An 11,431-nucleotide genomic window follows, 5' to 3' on the forward strand; every position below is an offset into this window, starting at 1 on the left:
TGCAAAAAAGGGCAAAAGTCGGACTTTCAAAAATTCATAACTCACTTCCTGTTCATATTAGACGTTAAAATATCAAATTTTTCGCCATGCCCGATGAGACTGCCAAGTTTGGTGAGTTTTTGTGCATGTTTCGGGGGTCAAAAATGCGATCGAACAATCGGAAAAATAATAATAATAATAATTTCTACAAAAACAATAGGGACTTCGCAGCGGTCGCTGCTCAGGCCCTAATAATAATAATAATAATAATAATAAAAGTAATAATATTTTCTACAAAAACAATAGGGACCTCGCAGCCGTCGCAGCTCGGGCCCTAATAACAATTTCTAGAAAAACAATAGGGACCTCGCCGCCGTCGCTGCTCGGGCCCCAATAATAATTTCTACACAAAGTCCATTGTGGTGACCCGCCCCCTTTTAAGTAAATTCAAAATGGCCGACTTCCTGTAAAACCTAGCTCATTGCTCCAAGAGACTTTTTTGTAGGTCTTGGTCTTATACATACAGTGAACCCTCGCTACTTCGCGGTTCACCTTTCGCGGGTTCAGTGCTTCGCGGGTCTAAAAAATATTCGGGGGCATTGTAGTTTCGCCGAGCGGCACGACGGGGCGCTGGGGCGGTTAGACGGCCGGCGTGCGCCGAAGAAGAGCGTGGGCGAAGAGGAGAGTGGACGAAGAAGAGCACGTTCCCCCGGACACGATCGGTGGCGACGTTTCGCGCGGTTCGGACCGTACCAGAGCTCCGGCCAGCGTGCGTGGCAGTTAAGCCGTAGAGGAGCACCTTCCCCGGGCACGGGCGGTGCCAAGCGGCCCCTAAGTTTAACCGAATGGAAGCTCCGGAGGAGGAGGGCATGCTCGCGTCACAGTAAGCCAAAGAGGAGCACCTTCCCCGGGCACGGGCGGTTCCAAGCGGCCCCTAAGTTTAACCGAATGGAAGCTCCGGAGGAGGAGGGCATGCTCGCGTCACAGTAAGCCGAAGAGGAGCACCTTCCCCGGGCACGGGCGGTGCCAAGCGGCCCCTAAGTTTAACCGAATGGAATCTCCGGGGGAGGAGGACGGGCGTGTGTCACAGTTAAGCCAAATTGGAGCACCTCTTCTGCCCGGGCACGAGCGGAGCGCGAGGCTGTCAGTTATGAATGAATAAATAAATAAAGAATGCCACCTTTCATTTCACAGGGCACACCGGACGGCGTACCAGCAGGTAAAAGTCGGAGTAATTAAATAAATACAAAAAGAATGGCTGGGGAATAAAAAAATAATACGTTTTAATAATAATTTGGTTTTTTTGTTATAACATGAATTTCACTCTCTCTCTCCCCGTATATATATATATATATATATATATATATATATATATATATATATATATATATTTATATATTTATTATATATATTGTATATTTTTTTTAAGCATTTTTGAAGGTGCGCCGCTACTTCGCGGATTTTCAGTTTTCGCGGGTGGTCTCGGTCCCCATTAACCGCGATAACCGAGGGTTCACTGTACTCCATAAAATTTACAAAAAGCGAGGTGAAACACTCAACCAGAGCTGCTTTTTTTTAACATTTCTCGAGGGCCATGGCGAGCCATTTCAAAAAAGCTGCACAACTAACGTATAAAATATTGATAAATTTGCTCGGCCTGATGTGTGTGTAAAGTTTTACGAGATGTCGTTCATATTTAGAACCTCATAATCAGCTTTGTTTTATTGCCGAACAGTGCAATGCCACTCCCACAACTTTTCACGAAAAATCACGAATTTCGTATTGTGACATCCTCATGGCCGAAACAGTCATCCGAGCATATATGAGGGCGACCTTGTTGAGTTGCACGGAGAAAAACATCCAAGAAAATAACTTGTATTAGCTTTTACCAGTTGGTGGCGCTACTACTACGATGTAAAATAAGTTGGTAGATGTCTTCAGGGCTGAAGTATCCTCAAATGTGTACAACTTCGAGAAGATAGGATCATCTGAGTCATGTTGCCGGAGCTTTTGTTGCCACAGAGTACAATCGGACTTTTCAGCACCTTAATAGCCACGCCTTTTGCCAAAACGTCACAAAATTCGGCAGAGAGTAAGATCATTGTCTTGAGTCTTTTCTGACTAATTTTCAGTCGGATTCGTCAAAAGGGCACCGTGCAGTACGTGAAAATTAAAATAAAAACACATTTTTGATTCCACTTGGCGGCACTGTGTGTATAACAAAATAATAACATTAAGATGTCTTCAGGTCGGGACGTTTTATTTACAGGTGAAGGTTTGGATTTTTAGGAGCATGTGAAGGGGAGTTATTAAGCATTCATTTATTTGTATTAGGTTCATTTTGTCTTCTTATTATTGATATTTGACTGATTCATTAAAAGCAGACAATTATGTTTTAGGTTAATTTTTTACCTGACATGTTTCGGCGAGTCTTTCGCCTTCTTCAGAGTGTCGCATGATGGTGTCTTGAGACCCGTCTTTATCAGCTGATGTTCCATGAGGGTGTGACTTACCTGTCAAAAAAATGAAAAATCAGAGCAGTAAAAGAACAAGCACAACATGAACATTACAAATCAGCAATCACTGACCACTGCAAAAGGGAAAACCACATCATGGACCGGGAGAAGGGCAGGGTCATCCGCACCGAAGAGAACAAACAACAGCGCTGGATCAGAGAGGCCATTGAGATCTGCAAGCGAGGCATAAAAACCATGAACAGAGACAAGGGAGCCTTCATCCTCTCTACCACCTGGAGCAGCATTTTGGCGGAGTGAACGGACAGCGGGGGGCGTGACTTGCCTTCGTTCTTGTGACAGGTAAGTCACGCCCTCATGGAACATCAGCTGATAAAGACGGGCCACAAGACACCATCATGTGACACTCTGAAGAAGGCGAAAGACTTTCGTATTGTGACATCCTCAAGGCCTAAACACTCATCCGAGCAAATGTAAGGTAGATTTTGTTAACCTGCCCGGAGAAAAAAAATCAACGAAAATAATTTGTATTTGTTTTAACCAGTTGGTGGCGCTACCACTGCGATCAAAAATAAGTTGGCAGCCGTCTTCAGGGCCTGAATATCCTCAAATGTGAAAAATTTCGAGAAGATGGATCATCTGAATCATTTTGCAGGAACTTTTGTTGCCACGGAGAATAATCAGACTCTGCGGCACCGTAATAGCCACGCCCTTCGAAGGAAAGTCACAAAAATAGGGATAGAGTAAGATCAATGTCTTGAGTCTTTTCTAGCCAATTTTCAATCAGATTCGTTAAAAGGGCACCGTGCAGTACGTCAAAATGTAAAAAATGATATTGATTGGCGCAAGGTGTATAACTGAATATAAACATATAGATGTCTTCAGGTACAGACTCTTTATGTACATGTGAAGTTTTGGATTTTTAGCAGCATGTGCAGGAGAGTTATTAAGCATTTTGTCCATTGCGGCGAAGGAAATCTTAAGTGAAAACTTTGATGCCCCGCCCCCGTCATATAGTATTTCGGAAACAAAAAATTTTAGCCCCAGTGTTTGTGCCAGGTCTTCAGATGCTACAGACAGAATTTTAAGGCAATCAGATGAAGCCTTTAGGAACAGGGTGCAAAAGAATGACCCCTGTAAACATGCAAAAAAGGGCAAAAGTCGGACTTTCAAAATTTCATAACTCACTTCCTGTTCATATTAGACGTTAAAATATCAAATTTTTCGCCATGCCCGATGAGACTGCCAAGTTTGGTGAGTTTTTGTGCATGTTTCGGGGGTCAAAAATGCGATCGAACAATCGGAAAAATAATAATAATAATAATTTCTACAAAAACAATAGGGACTTCGCAGCGGTCGCTGCTCAGGCCCTAATAATAATAATAATAATAATAATAAAAGTAATAATATTTTCTACAAAAACAATAGGGACCTCGCCGCGGTCGCTGCTCGGGCCCCAATAATAATTTCTACACAAAGTCCATTGTGGTGACCCGCCCCCTTTTAAGTAAATTCAAAATGGCCGACTTCCTGTAAAACCTAGCTCATTGCTCCAAGAGACTTTTTTGTAGGTCTTGGTCTTATACATACAGTGAACCCTCGCTACTTCGCTGTTCACCTTTCGCGGGTTCAGTGCTTCGCGGGTCTAAAAAATATTCGGGGGCATTGTAGTTTCGCCGAGCGGCACGACGGGGCGCTGGAGCGGTTAGACGGCCGGCGTGCGCCGAAGAAGAGCGTGGGCGAAGAGGAGAGTGGACGAAGAAGAGCACGTTCCCCCGGACACGATCGGTGGCGACGTTTCGCGCGGTTCGGACCGTACCAGAGCTCCGGCCGGCGTGCGTGGCAGTTAAGCCGTAGAGGAGCACCTTCCCCGGGCACGGGCGGTTCCAAGCGGCCCCTAAGTTTAACCGAATGGAAGCTCCGGAGGAGGAGGGCATGCTCGCGTCACAGTAAGCCGAAGAGGAGCACCTTCCCCGGGCACGGGCGGTGCCAAGCGGCCCCTAAGTTTAACCGAATGGAAGCTCCGGGGGAGGAGGGCATGCTCGCGTCACAGTAAGCCGAAGAGGAGCACCTTCCCCGGGCACGGGCGGTGCCAAGCGGCCCCTAAGTTTAACCGAATGGAAGCTCCGGGGGAGGAGGACGGGCGTGTGTCACAGTTAAGCCAAATTGGAGCACCTCTTCTGCCCGGGCACGAGCGGAGCGCGAGGCTGTCAGTTATGAATGAATAAATGAATAAATAAATAAAGAATGCCACCTTTCATTTCACAGGGCACACCGGACGGCGTACCAGCAGGTAAAAGTCGGAGTAATTAAATAAATACTAAAAGAATGGCTGGGGAATAAAAAAATAATACGTTTTAATAATAATTTGGTTTTTTTGTTATAACATGAATTTCACTCTCTCTCTCCCCGTATATATATATATATATATATATATATATATATATATATATTTATTATATATATTGTTTATTTTTTTTAAGCATTTTTGAAGGTGCGCCGCTACTTCGCGGATTTTCAGTTTTCGCGGGTGGTCTCGGTCCCCGTTAACCGCGATAACCGAGGGTTCACTGTACTCCATAAAATTTACAAAAAGCGAGGTGAAACACTCAACCAGAGCTGCTTTTTTTAACATTTCTCGAGGGCCATGGCGAGCCATTTCAAAAAAGCTGCACAACTAACGTATAAAATATTGATAAATTTGCTCGGCCTGATGTGTGTGTAAAGTTTTACGAGTTGTCGTTCATATTTAGAACCTCATAATCAGCTTTGTTTTATTGCCGAACAGTGCAATGCCACTCCCACAACTTTTCATGAAAAAGGACGAATTTCGTATTGTGACATCCTCATGGCCGAAACAGTCATCCGAGCATATATGAGGGCGACCTTGTTGAGTTGCACGGAGAAAAACATCCAAGAAAATAACTTGTATTAGCTTTTACCAGTTGGTGGCGCTACTACTACGATGGAAAATAAGTTGGTAGATGTCTTCAGGGCTGAAGTATCCTCAAATGTGTACAACTTCGAGAAGATAGGATCATCTGAGTCATGTTGCCGGAGCTTTTGTTGCCACAGAGTACAATCGGACTTTTCAGCACCTTAATAGCCACGCCTTTTGCCAAAACGTCACAAAATTCGGCAGAGAGTAAGATCATTGTCTTGAGTCTTTTCTGACTCGTTTTCAGTCGGATTCGTCAAAAGGGCACCGTGCAGTACGTGAAAATTAAAATAAAAACTAATTTTTGATTCCACTTGGCGGCACTGTGTGTATAACAAAATAATAACATTAAGATGTCTTCAGGTCGGGACGTTTTATTTACAGGTGAAGGTTTGGATTTTTAGGAGCATGTGCAGGGGAGTTATTAAGCATTTATTTATTTGTATTAGGTTCATTTTGTCTTCTTATTATTGATATTTGACTGATTCATTAAAAGCAGACAATTATGTTTTAGGTTAATTTTTTACCTGACATGTTTCGGCGAGTCTTTCGCCTTCTTCAGAGTGTCGCATGATGGTGTCTTGAGACCCGTCTTTATCAGCTGATGTTCCATGAGGGTGTGACTTACCTGTCAAAAAAATGAAAAAATCAGAGCAGTAAAAGAACAAGCACAACATGAACATTACAAATCAGCAATCACTGACCACTGCAAAAGGGAAAACCACATCATGGACCGGGAGAAGGGCAGGGTCATCCGCACAGAAGAGAACAAACAACAGCGCTGGATCAGAGAGGCCATTGAGATCTGCAAGCGAGGCATAAAAACCATGAACAGAGACAAGGGAGCCTTCATCCTCTCTACCACCTGGACCAGCATCTTGGCGGAGTGAACGGACAGCGGGGGGCGTGACTTGCCTTCATTCTTGTGACAGGTAAGTCACGCCCTCATGGAACATCAGCTGATAAAGACGGGTCACAAGACAGCATCATGTGACACTCTGAAGAAGGCGAAAGACTTTTGTATTGTGACATGCTCAAGGCCTAAACACTCATCCGAGCAAATATAAGGTAGATTTTGTTCACCTGCCCGGAGAAAAACATCAACGAAAATAATTTGTATTTGTTTTAACCAGTTGGTGGCGCTACCACTGCGATCAAAAATAAGTTGGCAGCCGTCTTCAGGGCCTGAATATCCTCAAATGTGAAAGATTTCCAGAAGATGGATCATCTGAATCATTTTGCAGGAACTTTTGTTGCCACGGAGAATAATCAGACTCTGCGGCACCGTAATAGCCACGCCCTTTGAAGGAAAGTCATAAAAATAGGGATAGAGTAAGATCAATGTCTTGAGTCTTTTCTAGCCAATTTTCAATCGGATTCGTTAAAAGGGCACCATGCAGTACGTCAAAATGTAAAAAATGATATTGATTGGCGCAAGGTGTATAACTGAATATAAACATATAGATGTCTTCAGGTACAGACTCTTTATGTACATGTGAAGTTTTGGATTTTTAGCAGCATGTGCAGGAGAGTTATTAAGCATTTTGTCCATTGCGGCGAAGGAAATCTTAAGTGAAAACTTTGATGCCCCGCCCCCGTCATATAGTATTTCGGAAACAAAAAATTTTAGCCCCAGTGTTTGTGCCAGGTCTTCAGATGCTACAGACAGAATTTTAAGGCAATCAGATGAAGCCTTTAGGAACAGGGTGCAAAAGAATGACCCCTGTAAACATGCAAAAAAGGGCAAAAGTCGGACTTTCAAAATTTCATAACTCACTTCCTGTTCATATTAGACGTTAAAATATCAAATTTTTCGCCATGCCCGATGAGACTGCCAAGTTTGGTGAGTTTTTGTGCATGTTTCGGGGGTCAAAAATGCGATCGAACAATCGGAAAAATAATAATAATAATAATTTCTACAAAAACAATAGGGACTTCGCAGCGGTCGCTGCTCAGGCCCTAATAATAATAATAATAATAATAATAAAAGTAATAATATTTTCTACAAAAACAATAGGGACCTCGCCGCGGTCGCTGCTCGGGCCCCAATAATAATTTCTACACAAAGTCCATTGTGGTGACCCGCCCCCTTTTAAGTAAATTCAAAATGGCCGACTTCCTGTAAAACCTAGCTCATTGCTCCAAGAGACTTTTTTGTAGGTCTTGGTCTTATACATACAGTGAACCCTCGCTACTTCGCTGTTCACCTTTCGCGGGTTCAGTGCTTCGCGGGTCTAAAAAATATTCGGGGGCATTGTAGTTTCGCCGAGCGGCACGACGGGGCGCTGGAGCGGTTAGACGGCCGGCGTGCGCCGAAGAAGAGCGTGGGCGAAGAGGAGAGTGGACGAAGAAGAGCACGTTCCCCCGGACACGATCGGTGGCGACGTTTCGCGCGGTTCGGACCGTACCAGAGCTCCGGCCGGCGTGCGTGGCAGTTAAGCCGTAGAGGAGCACCTTCCCCGGGCACGGGCGGTTCCAAGCGGCCCCTAAGTTTAACCGAATGGAAGCTCCGGAGGAGGAGGGCATGCTCGCGTCACAGTAAGCCGAAGAGGAGCACCTTCCCCGGGCACGGGCGGTGCCAAGCGGCCCCTAAGTTTAACCGAATGGAAGCTCCGGGGGAGGAGGGCATGCTCGCGTCACAGTAAGCCGAAGAGGAGCACCTTCCCCGGGCACGGGCGGTGCCAAGCGGCCCCTAAGTTTAACCGAATGGAAGCTCCGGGGGAGGAGGACGGGCGTGTGTCACAGTTAAGCCAAATTGGAGCACCTCTTCTGCCCGGGCACGAGCGGAGCGCGAGGCTGTCAGTTATGAATGAATAAATGAATAAATAAATAAAGAATGCCACCTTTCATTTCACAGGGCACACCGGACGGCGTACCAGCAGGTAAAAGTCGGAGTAATTAAATAAATACTAAAAGAATGGCTGGGGAATAAAAAAATAATACGTTTTAATAATAATTTGGTTTTTTTGTTATAACATGAATTTCACTCTCTCTCTCCCCGTATATATATATATATATATATATATATATATATATATATATTTATTATATATATTGTTTATTTTTTTTAAGCATTTTTGAAGGTGCGCCGCTACTTCGCGGATTTTCAGTTTTCGCGGGTGGTCTCGGTCCCCGTTAACCGCGATAACCGAGGGTTCACTGTACTCCATAAAATTTACAAAAAGCGAGGTGAAACACTCAACCAGAGCTGCTTTTTTTAACATTTCTCGAGGGCCATGGCGAGCCATTTCAAAAAAGCTGCACAACTAACGTATAAAATATTGATAAATTTGCTCGGCCTGATGTGTGTGTAAAGTTTTACGAGTTGTCGTTCATATTTAGAACCTCATAATCAGCTTTGTTTTATTGCCGAACAGTGCAATGCCACTCCCACAACTTTTCATGAAAAAGGACGAATTTCGTATTGTGACATCCTCATGGCCGAAACAGTCATCCGAGCATATATGAGGGCGACCTTGTTGAGTTGCACGGAGAAAAACATCCAAGAAAATAACTTGTATTAGCTTTTACCAGTTGGTGGCGCTACTACTACGATGGAAAATAAGTTGGTAGATGTCTTCAGGGCTGAAGTATCCTCAAATGTGTACAACTTCGAGAAGATAGGATCATCTGAGTCATGTTGCCGGAGCTTTTGTTGCCACAGAGTACAATCGGACTTTTCAGCACCTTAATAGCCACGCCTTTTGCCAAAACGTCACAAAATTCGGCAGAGAGTAAGATCATTGTCTTGAGTCTTTTCTGACTCATTTTCAGTCGGATTCGTCAAAAGGGCACCGTGCAGTACGTGAAAATTAAAATAAAAACTAATTTTTGATTCCACTTGGCGGCACTGTGTGTATAACAAAATAATAACATTAAGATGTCTTCAGGTCGGGACGTTTTATTTACAGGTGAAGGTTTGGATTTTTAGGAGCATGTGCAGGGGAGTTATTAAGCATTCATTTATTTGTATTAGGTTCATTTTGTCTTCTTATTATTGATATTTGACTGATTCATTAAAAGCAGACAATTATGTTTTAGGTTAATTTTTTACCTGACATGTTTCGGCGAGTCTTTCGCCTTCTTCAGAGTGTCGCATGATGGTGTCTTGAGACCCGTCTTTATCAGCTGATGTTCCATGAGGGTGTGACTTACCTGTCAAAAAAATGAAAAAATCAGAGCAGTAAAAGAACAAGCACAACATGAACATTACAAATCAGCAATCACTGACCACTGCAAAAGGGAAAACCACATCATGGACCGGGAGAAGGGCAGGGTCATCCGCACAGAAGAGAACAAACAACAGCGCTGGATCAGAGAGGCCATTGAGATCTGCAAGCGAGGCATAAAAACCATGAACAGAGACAAGGGAGCCTTCATCCTCTCTACCACCTGGACCAGCATCTTGGCGGAGTGAACGGACAGCGGGGGGCGTGACTTGCCTTCATTCTTGTGACAGGTAAGTCACGCCCTCATGGAACATCAGCTGATAAAGACGGGTCACAAGACAGCATCATGTGACACTCTGAAGAAGGCGAAAGACTTTTGTATTGTGACATGCTCAAGGCCTAAACACTCATCCGAGCAAATATAAGGTAGATTTTGTTCACCTGCCCGGAGAAAAACATCAACGAAAATAATTTGTATTTGTTTTAACCAGTTGGTGGCGCTACCACTGCGATCAAAAATAAGTTGGCAGCCGTCTTCAGGGCCTGAATATCCTCAAATGTGAAAGATTTCCAGAAGATGGATCATCTGAATCATTTTGCAGGAACTTTTGTTGCCACGGAGAATAATCAGACTCTGCGGCACCGTAATAGCCACGCCCTTTGAAGGAAAGTCATAAAAATAGGGATAGAGTAAGATCAATGTCTTGAGTCTTTTCTAGCCAATTTTCAATCGGATTCGTTAAAAGGGCACCATGCAGTACGTCAAAATGTAAAAAATGATATTGATTGGCGCAAGGTGTATAACTGAATATAAACATATAGATGTCTTCAGGTACAGACTCTTTATGTACATGTGAAGTTTTGGATTTTTAGCAGCATGTGCAGGAGAGTTATTAAGCATTTTGTCCATTGCGGCGAAGGAAATCTTAAGTGAAAACTTTGAAGCCCCGCCCCCGTCATATAGTATTTCGGAAACAAAAAATTTTAGCCCCAGTGTTTGTCCCAGGTCTTCAGATGCTACAGACAGAATTTTAAGGCAATCAGATGAAGCCTTTAGGATCAGGGTGCAAAAGAATGACCCCTGTAAACATGCAAAAAAGGGCAAAAGTCGGACTTTCAAAAATTCATAACTCACTTCCTGTTCATATTAGACGTTAAAATATCAAATTTTTCGCCATGCCCGATGAGACTGCCAAGTTTGGTGAGTTTTTGTGCATGTTTCGGGGGTCAAAAATGCGATCGAACAATCGGAAAAATAATAATAATAATAATTTCTACAAAAACAATAGGGACTTCGCAGCGGTCGCTGCTCAGGCCCTAATAATAATAATAATAATAATAATAAAAGTAATAATATTTTCTACAAAAACAATAGGGACCTCGCCGCGGTCGCGGCTCGGGCCCCAATAATAATTTCTACACAAAGTCCATTGTGGTGACCCGCCACCTTTTAAGTAAATTCAAAATGGCCGACTTCCTGTAAAACCTAGCTCATTGCTCCAAGAGACTTTTTTGTAGGTCTTGGTCTTATACATACAGTGAACCCTCGCTACTTCGCGGTTCACCTTTCGCGGGTTCAGTGCTTCGCGGGTCTAAAAAATATTCGGGGGCATTGTAGTTTCGCCGAGCGGCACGACGGGGCGCTGGAGCGGTTAGACGGCCGGCGTGCGCCGAAGAAGAGCGTGGGCGAAGAGGAGAGTGGACGAAGAAGAGCACGTTCTCCCGGACACGATCGGTGGCGACGTTTCGCGCGGTTCGGACCGTACCAGAGCTCCGGCCAGCGTGCGTGGCAGTTAAGCCGTAGAGGAGCACCTTCCCCGGGCACGGGCGGTGCCAAGCGGCCCCTAAGTTTAACCGAATGGAAGCTCCGG

Source organism: Idiotropiscis lumnitzeri, unplaced genomic scaffold (genome assembly GCF_059441095.1).
Source record: "Idiotropiscis lumnitzeri isolate Australia: NSW breed Sydney's pygmy pipehorse unplaced genomic scaffold, RoL_Ilum_1.0 HiC_scaffold_83, whole genome shotgun sequence".
NCBI lineage: Eukaryota > Metazoa > Chordata > Actinopteri > Syngnathiformes > Syngnathidae > Idiotropiscis > Idiotropiscis lumnitzeri.